General features: G+C 41.1%; 1 long non-coding RNA gene, 1 other non-coding gene and 1 pseudogene across 2 annotated transcripts in view; all 3 read left to right on the top strand.

The window, feature by feature from the left end:
* The first annotated feature begins 496 nt into the window (after window positions 1-496).
* On the top strand, window positions 497-633 carry LOC132134740 (U2 spliceosomal RNA; annotated as a pseudogene).
* A 285-nt stretch (window positions 634-918) lies between these two features.
* LOC132134601 (uncharacterized) overlaps window positions 919-12274 on the top strand; it is a 78521-nt gene continuing 67165 nt past the window's right edge. Inside the window, exon 1 of the long non-coding RNA XR_009429657.1 lies at window positions 919-1084. This is a non-coding gene — a long non-coding RNA (uncharacterized LOC132134601). The remainder of the gene's footprint in view (window positions 1085-12274) is intronic.
* On the top strand, window positions 1005-1168 carry LOC132134648 (U1 spliceosomal RNA). The gene has a single exon (XR_009429703.1). It is a non-coding gene; the product is annotated as a U1 spliceosomal RNA (small nuclear RNA).

Below are 12274 nucleotides of genomic sequence, written 5' to 3'. Positions count from 1 at the left end.
CACTTTCCAGTAATTGTTGCAGAGCTTGTTCTGCCGTAAATCTTTTACTGCTTGCCATTTTGATAAAACAATTCTGTAATAATGCTAGATCTCTCTCGAATTTATCTCTTTGTGCTCGCTAATACTCCGATCGCTTTCTGCTTTCTCCACCTCATGCTGATTCTCCGATCGGTTATTGATTACACCTGGCTGCTGGTCTTTTACTATAGTCCAGCCAGCTTTTACAAGGCTACAGCAGATCTACAGAGTCATCTGAATGGCTAGAATAAATCATGGTAACCTTCCTCTGATTGGGTTAGAAAAATATTCCTCCCAGCGGCAATTTTTACATTGGTTGTTGTGTGTTGAATCTGCCTAACATAATCGTTTTCATTGGCCTGTTTACGCAGTGGTATTGCGCAATAACGGAAGCGTGTTTAATATACAAACTGGATACCGCTGTTTTCAGTGGAATCTGAGGAAGATGGCAAAAAAGACAGCATCATAAAAGTATGCCATTTTGGGCGGTACCGCCCAATCCGTCCCCAGAGGGTTAAATGGATTTTTAGATCACGGAGCTGGAGCCGGGGCTTGCTCCGTCCACTCCAAGCATCGGCCTGGTATTGCAGTGTTTCCAGGAACGGTGTGCTTTCCCTTTTTGGGGATTGCCGTTTATTGTGTCAAATAGCAGAACAAGGAATGAGATCTGCCATTGCAGATGCTGTGGTGTATTGCGAACTTTTTTCCTGATGTGCCCTCCTGGGGTCTTGGACTCTTCCACAAACGATGCATCCACCTGAAGTCTTGAAGTCTTTCACAGACGAGGTGATGCATCGAATCAGATGTGTTTGGTTAAAGAGTCATCTAAAACCGGCGTTGGGAAGCACCTGCCCTTGAGCTTGGCAGTTTCCAGGCCAGTAACAGAAGGCACCCATCCTTCCTTTCCTGGAGGGGGGCGGAGGGCTTACCGTTGGTGTGGATGGTAGAGACGCAAATCATACCTCTGGCTGACCGCCTGGGCCTTCATACTAACCTGGCAAGGGAGACACCATGATCAAGAAGGCGGTTCACCCAGGGCGAGGCTTGTCCATTGCACTCCGGCCATGTTGACCCCTGCAAATTCCCCAAATGCGGGAATCTCGATTGCATAATTTATGGTAGTGGGGGACTGCGTTTGCGCTCTCCCCTGAAATTGTTGGTGAAACAAAGCAGAAGAGGTTTTTTCCTGGTTTTTTTTTTGCGTTTCAGATTGGGGAGTTCTGTCACATGTGAGGTATGTGTTGTGTGCCTGTGAAACAAAGTCACTTACGCTCTTGAAAAATCGGACCCTGGTGGGTGGTATAGTTCGAATATAGCACAGACCTTACTTTGAAAGTCGACTGGACTGACTGCAGCCTAGCTGTAGCTGTCTCCATGTTGTTTGGTTGTCCTTTTTCAATTTGTATTAATTTTGTTGTCGCTAACAGCGCCACCAAGTGGCCTGTCGCAGCGCCCTTTTTTACCTGGCCTCTGACTGAGCCCCTGCACAGGTGTGCCGATTTGGGTAAAGGGATCTCATTCGTTCCTGGAGTTATAGCCATTCGAGCCATCTCGGAAACGCCACCTTAGCACGTTTTGAGGTCCCCCCGCCAAGGTGAATGGAAATTTCCACTTTTTTTAGATGATTATTGACAGTCAGACTCCAGAGAAGCTTTCTGTGCTGATTTGGGTGGGACTGGGCCAAATACCTGGCGCTAGATTGCAAAAGAAGGTTTTCGACAAAATCCAAAATACCCAAAAATTTCTTCAGAGCGACGAGCCAATCTGAGACGTGAGTCTCATTCGGCTCGAGCCAAGGATTCCAATGACATAAGGCACGTGGCTCTGCGACGAACCGTTTGGGAGTTACGAGCGATGCTCTACTTTCCGTCGCTGCAGTGCCAGCGTCAGGCCGATCTTGACGTGGACCGGTGACGTTGCAGTCAAGGGAGGGTACTACCATTCCCCAGCGTTTTTGGTTACCAAAGCCGGGATGGGCATTGCCGTGTCCGCCACGGCCGGGACCTTCTCTGTGGCAACCCCGGCCCCCCGATCTGAATGATTATGCGCGGTGCCCCTGCAGCATGTTCTCCACCATCCTTACAGTGGCTTGGAGGGGCACCGTCACCTGTTTCCCCTCCAGCAGGTTTCTGGCAGTCCAGATTGCATGCTTTATAGCAATCAGGGTGAACCAGAGCGTCGTGAACTGTTTCGATGTTAAATCCTTTATCCTACGGCCCACCCCTAGGATGGCGAGATTGTAGTCCATCTGGACCCCACCCGCTGGCAGGCATGGGAAAACCAAGGGGCCGGTCACGGTCCACCGGTCCTGTGCAGCGCCGCACTCCCATAGGACGTGCCGCACGGTCTCTTCCTGATTACACCCGAGCCGTGGGCACTTTGCGTTGGTGGCCATGCCGCCGGACTGCATAACCGCCCTGGTTGGTAGGATCTCATGGGCCACCATCCACATCAGTTCTTTTTGCCGGTTCCAAAGAGCGGGGTGGGCTGCGTTTCTCAACACTGTTTTTGATTCGCTCTCAGTTAGGCCTGGAACTGGGCTCACCTTCTCCCGGTCCTGCACAATCGAGATAATCTTTTATGGTCTTTTAAAATGTCCACATTTTCACGTTCTAGGTCAAGTTTCTTTAAAAAAATCTTAATAAATGCATATTCTTTTGGCAAGTTAAAAGACACTGGAGTTCTAAGATCTACTGTTAAAATTTTTAGGTAGCGCAAATACGACCCCATCCAAAACTTGACTATTGCTGCAGTCTTGTCACTGGATGGGGCCGTGGCATACTTAAAATGTAATCCTGTAAAATTACTCACTAAAAAAGGTTAAGGTCTGGCAGTCCTTTGCCTCAGTTTTCCTTTTTTTCTTGACTGTTTCTCTCTTTATTCTCTCCCACCTGGATCCCCAGAGAAAATAAAAGAGAGCACGTTCCACTGCTAAAATGAAGGACCTGGGGGGGGGGGGGGGCTTAAAACAGAGCACAATAAAAAAACAGAGGTAAAATCACAGCTTTAAAAACTAAAATCTTTCCCTCCATCATCAAAGTCCTTAGTCCCCACAAACCCAGTCGCTGTCTTACTTTACCTAAAGTATCGGTCCAATTTCCTCGTCCACCCCCCTCCCTATCAAATTTTATGCCTAGAATTTTTATATCATCATTTCTTAGAGTCACTTCCAGTCCTCCCACGTCTATGTCGCCCCACTGTCCGAAGAGCTGGGCCTCTGACTTGTTTCTGTTTAATTTAGAGCCAGAGGCCCGTTCATAAGAATCTGTTAGTTCCAAAGCTCTTCGGACAGATAAAAAGTCAGTCGTTAAAATTGTCACATCGTCCATGTATAAAACACATTTTGCTATCCAACCTCCTGGTAGCTTAAATCCTGCGATCCGTTGGTCCCTTCTCAAGAGCTGTGCCAGTGGCTCAATGCATGCCACATACAAGAGCGGGGATAAAGCGAAATAATTCCTAGTCTAAAACTGTCAGGGAGTCGGTCCAGTCTGTCAAAGTCCTTAAAAACCATTAAGAGCTCTGGTGCTAAAATGTCCCAAAATTTTGAATAAAATTCCACGGGAAGGCCATCACTTCCAGGCAACTTACCAGTTTTAAAATCCTTCATACATTTTGTAAGCTCTAAAAGAGTAAAATCTTGGGTTAAAATAGCACACTCATTATCAATTTTCTTTTCTTAATTTCCCAAAATATTTTCTATGGCTTCCTCTGTTACCTCTTTTTTGTTGTATAAATCTGTATAAAATGTTTCTACTTCTTCTAATATCTCTTCTGTGTTTCTGGCTTCCTTCTCCCCCTTTTTTAATTCTGTTATTACCCCTTTATTTGTTAAAATCCTCTTAAAAAATATCATGTGCATTTTTCACCTTCCTCCAGATCTTATTCCTTACTTCTTAAAATCAACCCTTTGTTTCTTTGTTTTTCCAAATCAACCATTTCTTTTTTTAACCTCAATTAATTCTTCATTAAAATCAAACCCTTCATTTACAAACTTGAAATACCTTTGTAATCTTTTTTGCAGTCCCAACATGCGTCTCTTTTCTTTGTTCTTTTTTTCAATCCCTTTCTTTCTAAAAAACAGTCTTGTCCGGTGTTTCACCATCTCCCACCACTGAAAAAAAAAAAGTCCTGGAGGGTCTGCCATTGACTGAATTGCTCCCTGTAGTCACTAACTATCTCCTCATCCTGCAAAAGGGAGCAATTCAGTTTCCAGATCCCTCCCCCTACCGTAAGTTTTGTGGTGAAAGAAATGGTGCAAGACAGCATAACTTGATCGGAAAAAAACAGGGGTGTTAATATAGCATGAGTCGGCGAGCAATCGCATACGAAAATGTAGTCAGTGCGAGAGGCGTTGGTGCCATCACCACTGATCCAGGTGTAGCCCACCTCTCTTGGATGCAAAGTCTTAAAACAGTCAGTTAATTTAAAATCCTTAACTAAACTTTGCATTAAAACTGATATCTTGTCAAACCTAAAATCTGCCCCCACCCTCTTCCTATCAGTCTTGGCTAAAACACAGTTAAAATCTCCCCCTACCACTAATGGTACCCTCCCCAGCATGTGGGACTGCAAGAGAGAGGGTAATGTGCGGCTTGTCTCCAAAAATTTGATTGATGAGGGTCATAAAAGCCATCTGTTCTGGACACCTGTTTGTACACCCCCTCCCCTCCCTGTACACCCCAGTGACCTAAATATGAACTTATGAACCTAAGAAGGAATTTTGGTGGGAGTTGTGTTGGGATCTATATGCTTTTTAAACTCTGAAATGTGAAATCCTGAAAATGGTATAAGGGAAGTTTTTTTATTAAGGTTTTAAATACACAGTGCATTTCAAGAAAAAGGTTATAAAACACAAACAGAAATGGAAACAATGTAATGATCGTTTTCATAGTTGGAAAAGTGTAAAAACGTTACAAATGAAATAAAAAGAAAACTAGGTTGCTGGTTATTTATCTAAAACAACTATACAAGTCAAAAACTATCAGATACATTTCGTTAAGCAACACAAAAAAAAGATGTGAAAGCTTGTAGCATTGCAGTTTAAAAATAAGTGTAAAAACGTTGCTAAAGTTGTTACAAATTAAATAAAAAGAAAACTAGGTTACTGGATATTTATGTAAAACGACTAAACATGTCAAAAACTATCAGAAAAAGGTTATAAACACGGACGAGACGGAAACAATGTAATGGTCTTTTTTTTTCGTGCATGGAAGTGTAAAAATGGTGTTAAAGTTGTTACAAATTAAATAAAAAGAAAACTAGGTTACTGGTTATTTATCTAAAACAACTAAACAAGTCAAAAACTAACAGATACGTTTCATTAAGCAACACATGAAAAAGATGTGAGAGCTTGTAGTATTACAATTTAAAAAAGCTGTTTTGTTACCAGCTAGAAAACTAGGTAACAGAGTTTTAGCATTTGTACCTAACCTCATACTAAAAAAAGAAGCGGATGTAAAGAAACGATACAAACCAGAGAAGTTGGCGTTTGTCACGTCGGGGTGAAAAATTAAAACAAAAGAAAAAAAATGGTAGGCATTTACGCGGATCTAAAATAAAATACATCAGACAAGATACTTGTCAAATCTATGCCGTACTTTACCACTAACTTCAATTTTAAAAATCGAGACTGTTACTGACAGAGAGAAAGACTTTAAACAAAAGAAAAAAAGATCCTCCGGCAGAGTTTGCGAGGCCTCCGGTAAAACAACCTCACGGTACCGCTGACAAACTTAGAATGAGGCTCGGGAATGCTCCGGAAAAGCCACGCCTACAGCCCTGCCCTCTCTAGCGCTGGAGGTGTGATAGCAGCATCAATTTGGCTGTAACAAGTGTTTAAAAAGAGGGTTTTGTTGAAGCTAATTTATCAGTGTCTAGTTGTAAAATACGAACAGTGTTTTTTGTGAATTGGAAAAATTGGAGAACTATTCTGTAACAATGGCCACGACATCATCACCTAAAACTCCTGAGAAGAGTGTTGAGTTAGCTATGGAACATCTAATGCTGGCCCCGAGGAAGATAAAACATGGTCCGTGTCTGGCCAATTTCCTCCACAAACTTTTGGACAATGTTAAGCGTGAGTTTCATCTATCCGGTAATCGTATTTGCAGTTACGATTTTGACAAGAGCAACCGCGAGGTCAGACTGAGCACCGTGGCCAGTGATGAAAGGGTCACGTACGACACGGCCGAGGATCCTGATCTGTTTTCACCATAAAATATTGGTGTTTATTTTACAATTATGTCTGGCGTGATCTAAACGATGGAGGCGATGATCCTCTATTCATTAGGCGAATGGAGCAGGAATGCGTTACAGAGTGCTCGGGATCACATTAACAAGTATGCTGATGATTATATATATATTCTTTGCAGTGACCGCATCCTGGATTTACCTGAATGCGCATGGCCAATATCTGAAGAGGACCATCTTAAATACTATAACATTACATTTTTGTTTCAGTGGAAAGACGTGCCTGCGTTAGAGGAAATATTTGGAAAGATAGACAAAATGTTTAATTTGTGCGAGGCATTTGACAGATACAACAATATAAAAGTGAAACTGTTTCACCCTGAATGGTGTGTGTCCAGCCGGAGAGGGGTTCATGTGGCCCCGCCTACCATCTATAATCATTAAATATGCACGTCAGAGGCCCTTTGTGGAAATAAACTTCGAGCGACATCACCACCACCAACATGACTCAAGAAAATACTTTGCCAGCTCCACACTTTGTACGCGATGACAACGCATCCGCACCGTGGTCAGTGACGGACAATGACGCCTGGCTGAACAAATTCTGTACAGAGCTCGGATACCATAACCTGGCCTTCCTCGCAAAGTACAATCCACCACCTCCCCACGCTGGTCCGTCTGGCACAGCAAATTCTGAAAACGTCTCGGACACTGTCGACGGTTGCATCGGGGTAATTGGACATAAGATCATTAAAGCTGTTGTCACCATAATTCTTGAACATCTGGTTGACAGACAGCTGAAGAAAGATTGTTACGGATGTCAGGTCGATCATCCTTCGCAAACACAACATTCATGTCTCTATGAAGCACCTGCGTACTATTTTCTGGGATGTTTTGAGCAACTGTTTGGTTTAACACCGCATCAGCAAAGAATTCAGGGTGTTGTCGATGGCATTCTGTGTGAGCTCAGAGATGAGATATACATAGTGGAAGGTCTGGCAGAACTCCGGACGAAACTTGTGGATGAAACTTGCGAGCAGGCCATTTACGACGCTGTTGACAGCTGGAAGAAGAGTACACCTGCTGATTCTGATTAACCAGGGTAATATGGGTAACCTCTGCAGCACAAACTGTCTGGGAAAACTCGTATTTAAACAAAGAATTAAGAGTGATATAACTTATTTATTGTATAAGATTATAGATGATGAGAGTGGATGTTATGTGGACAATAAACGTTTAATAAAATTAAAAAAACAAATGTTAGCTGTGAGGGGAATGTCGGGGGAGTGGTGTGTTATGACAACTCAGTGCCTCACAAACAGGTATAACCCTCGCATGACTGTTAAAAATATTCTTGAACTTCTTCCTGAATGTGTAGAAAGTCTTAAAATAGGTAACATTTTATGTCTTTGTACTTATGTAACCGATGAATGTGTAATGTTGTTGTCAAGAAATGATCCGATAGACGTATATAAAATTATTGACACGCTAGTTGAACATATGATAGAGAAAATTTTTTTAATGTGTGTGAAATTCCTTCAATATCTAGATGATGTATAATTAGATAATGTACAACCAATCATATTGAACTTGTATGTGTCTTCTGCAACGATTACAAATAAAAAGCTTTTGACTCTAATAACTCTGTCATTGTTTTGTGTAAACAGTAGTGTTGGTAAGATGTCTGAATTAATGAAAAAAGTGTACTACAACCCAGCGCACCCTGGTTCTTTGGGAGGTAAAGAGCGATTAAAATTTGGTGTACTACAGGAATACGGGGTAACTCTGAAGGATAAAGAAATATCAGATTGGCTATCATCTCAGGACGCTTATACATTACACAAGACAGCACCTATCAAATACAAACAGAATAGAGTGATAGTGTACGGAAAAGATGTACAGTTTCAAGCAGATCTGGTTGACATGTCTGCTTATTCAAAAGAAAACGATGGTATCAAATTTTTACTGACTTGTATTGATGTTTTTAGCAAGTATGCTTGGGTACATCCGCTGAAGAATAAGACAGGTGCAGAGGTTACGAAAAAATTCGCCTCTATACTCAAAGAAAACCGTATACCTCAAAAATTACAGACCGATAAAGGTACAGAATGTTTCAACAAACATTTCCAACAACTGATGAAAAAGTATAACATACATTATTTTGCTACAGCAAGTGATGTTAAGGCTTGTTGTGTTGAACGTTTTAACCGCACTTTTAAATCATATATGTGGCGGTTTTTAACAGCTATCAATTCAAAGCGTTACTACAATATCTTACAAGATCTTATAGATGGATATAACGCCAGTTATCACAAAAGTATTAAAATGCGACCGTTGGATGTTAATAAAGAAAATGAGACAGATGTCAATGTCAATGTCACCTTTATTTATATAGCGCTTTAAACAAAATACATTGCGTCAAAGCAACTGAACAACATTCATTAGGAAAACAGTGTCAATAATGCAAAAATGATAGTTAAAGGCAGTTCATCATTGGATTCAGTTATGCCATCTCTGTTCAGTTAAATAGTGTCTGTGCATTTATTTGCAATCAAGTCAACGATATCGCTGTAGATGAAGTGTCCCCAACTAAGCAAGCCAGAGGCGACAGCGGCAAGGAACCGAAACTCCATCGGTGACAGAATGGAGAAAAAAACCTTGGGAGAAACCAGGCTCAGTTGGGGGGCCAGTTCTCCTCTGACCAGACGAAACCAGTAGTTCAATTCCAGGCTGCAGCAAAGTCAGATTGTGCAGAAGAATCATCTGTTTCCTGTGGTCTTGTCCTGGTGCTCCTCTGAGACAAGGTCTTTACAGGGGATCTGTTTCTGGGGCTCTAGTTGTCCTGGTCTCCGCTGTCTTTCAGGGATGTAGAGGTCCTTTCAAGGTGCTGATCCAGCATCTGGTCTGGATACGTACTGGATCCGGGTGACTGCAGTGACCCTCTGATCTGGACACAGACTGGATCTGGTGGCCACGGTGACCTCGGAACAAGAGAGAAACAGACAAATATTAGCGTAGATGCCATTCTTCTAATGATGTAGCAAGTACATAGGTTGTTATGGGAAGTGTTTCCCGTTCCGGTTTACCTAATTAATGCAGCCTAAAAATCCTTTAACGGATTTGGATAATAAAAGCATATTAGTATGTTATGTGTATGCCAGGTTAAAGAGATGGGTCTTTAATCTAGATTTAAACTGCAAGAGTGTGTCTGCCTCCCGAACAATGTTAGGTAGGTTATTCCAGAGTTTGGGCGCCAAATAGGAAAAGGATCTGCCGCCTGCAGTTGATTTTGATATTCTAGGTATTATCAAATTGCCTGAGTTTTGAGAACGTAGCGGACATAGAGGATTATAATGTAAAAGGAGCTCATTCAAATACTGAGGTGCTAAACCATTCAGGGCTTTATAAGTAATAAGCAATATTTTAAAATCTATGCGATGCTTGATAGGGAGCCAGTGCAGTGTTGACAGGACCGGGCTAATATGGTCATACTTCCTGGTTCTAGTAAGAACTCTTGCTGCTGCATTTTGGACTAGCTGTAGTTTGTTTACTAAGCGTGCAGAACAACCACCCAATAAAGCATTACAATAATCTAACCTTGAGGTCATAAATGCATGGATTAACATTTCTGCATTTGACATTGAGAGCCTAGGCCGTAATTTAGATATATTTTTGAGATGGAAAAATGCAGTTTTACAAATGCTAGAAACGTGGCTTTCTAAGGAAAGATTGCGATCAAGTAGCACACCTAGGTTCCTAACTGATGACGAAGAATTGACAGAGCAACCATCAAGTCTTAGACAGTGTTCTAGGTTATTACAAGCAGAGTTTTTAGGTCCTATAATTAACACCTCTGTTTTTTCAGAATTTAGCAGTAAGAAATTACTCGTCATCCAGTTTTTTATATCGACTATGCAATCCATTAGTTTTTCAAATTGGTGTGTTTCACCGGGCTGCGAAGAAATATAGAGCTGAGTATCATCAGCATAACAGTGAAAGCTAACACCATGTTTCCTGATGATATCTCCCAAGGGTAACATATAAAGCGTGAAGAGTAGCGGCCCTAGTACTGAGCCTTGAGGTACTCCATACTGCACTTGTGATCGATAGGATACATCTTCATTCACTGCTACGAACTGATGGCGGTCATATAAGTACGATTTAAACCATGCTAATGCACTTCCACTGATGCCAACAAAGTATTCAAGTCTATGCAAAAGAATGTTGTGGTCAATTGTGTCAAACGCAGCACTAAGATCCAATAAAACTAATAGAGAGATACACCCACGATCAGATGATAAGAGCAGATCATTTGTAACTCTAAGAAGAGCAGTCTCAGTACTATGATACGGTCTAAATCCTGACTGGAAATCCTCACATATACCATTTTTCTCTAAGAAGGAATATAATTGTGTGGATACCACCTTTTCTAGTATCTTGGACAGAAAAGGGAGATTCGAGATTGGTCTATAATTAACTAGTTCTTTGGGGTCAAGTTGTGGTTTTTTGATGAGAGGCTTAATAACAGCCAGTTTGAAGGTTTTGGGGACATGTCCTAATGACAATGAGGAATTAATAATAGTCAGAAGAGGATCTATGACTTCTGGAAGCACCTCTTTCAGGAGCTTAGATGGTATAGGGTCTAACATACATGTTGTTGGTTTAGATGATTTAACAAGTTTATACAATTCTTCCTCTCCTATGGTAGAGAATGAGTGGAACTGTTCCTCAGGGGGTCTATAGTGCACTGTCTAATGTGATACTGTAGCTGACGGCTGAATGGTTGCAATTTGATCTCTAATAGTATTTTATCTCTAATAGTATAATAGAAATACCTCTAGTTTTGTTTTCCTCCAGCTGCGCTCCATTTTTCGGGCTGCTCTCTTTAGGGTGCGAGTATGCTCATTATACCATGGTGTCAAACTGTTTTCCTTAACCTTCCTTAAGCGTAAAGGAGCAACTTTATTTAAAGTGCTAGAAAAGAGAGAGTCCATAGTTTCTGTTACATCATCAAGTTGTTCTGAGGTTTTGGATATGCTAAGGAATTTGGATACATCAGGAAGATAACTTAAAAAGCAGTCTTTTGTGTTAGAAGTGATGGTTCTTCCATACTTGTAACAAGAAGTAGAATTTACAATTTTGGCTATATGAATTTTGCAAAGAACTAAATAATGATCTGAGATATCATCACTTGGCTGAATAATTTCAACACCATCAACATCAATTCCATGTGACAGTATTAAATCTAGAGTATGATTTCGACAATGAGTAGGTCCTGAAACGTGTTGTCTAACACCAATAGAGTTCAGAATGTCTACAAATGCTGATCCCAATGCATCGTTTTCATTATCAACATGGATATTAAAATCACCAACTATTAAAACTTTATCTGCAGCCAGAACTAACTCAGATGTAAAATCACCAAACTCTTTGATGTGTTTAATAATCTGTATGGAAAGTTATGTAAAGGAACACCTGTCTTTAAGTATAAAATAGGGGATGTAGTTAGAGTTTCAAAAGTAAGAGGGGTATTTTTGAAGGGTTATGAACAGAATTACACCGAGGAATTTTTCACTATAGCTGCTCGTATACCACGAAACCCTCCAGTGTACAGACTACAAGATTATGACGGTGATGTTATCGACGGTTGCTTTTATGAAAAAGAACTACAAAAAATCATTGTGAACCAAGACAAATCGTTTAAAATAGAAAAGATTTTAGATCGAAAAAAGAGTGGCCACAAAGTACTTTGTCAAGTGGCTGGGCTGGCCTACTAAGTTTTCCTCATGGTTACCAGAAAAGGAAATCGTGGACATACAGAATCCATTAAAGTAACAACCGGAGGTGTCATAAGTAACATTTGTGAAAAACTACACCATGAGTGAGGGAGGCTTTTATATCATGCTACCTTGTAATGCATCTATGGATGTTTACCCTGACAACCGTATCTCAAATTACAAAACGAGACTAGCAAGAAGTATGAACCTCAAAGGTCAATGGGAAGTCGGTTTAATCAAATTTTATTATCCTATTTCATGGTATACATTTAATGAGGAGGATGCCG

The sequence above is a fragment of the Carassius carassius genome, unplaced genomic scaffold (assembly GCF_963082965.1).
Source record: "Carassius carassius unplaced genomic scaffold, fCarCar2.1 SCAFFOLD_61, whole genome shotgun sequence".
Lineage (NCBI taxonomy): Eukaryota > Metazoa > Chordata > Actinopteri > Cypriniformes > Cyprinidae > Carassius > Carassius carassius.
Note: the sequence above shows the minus strand (reverse complement) of the source record. Positions and strands in the feature narration are given on the sequence as shown.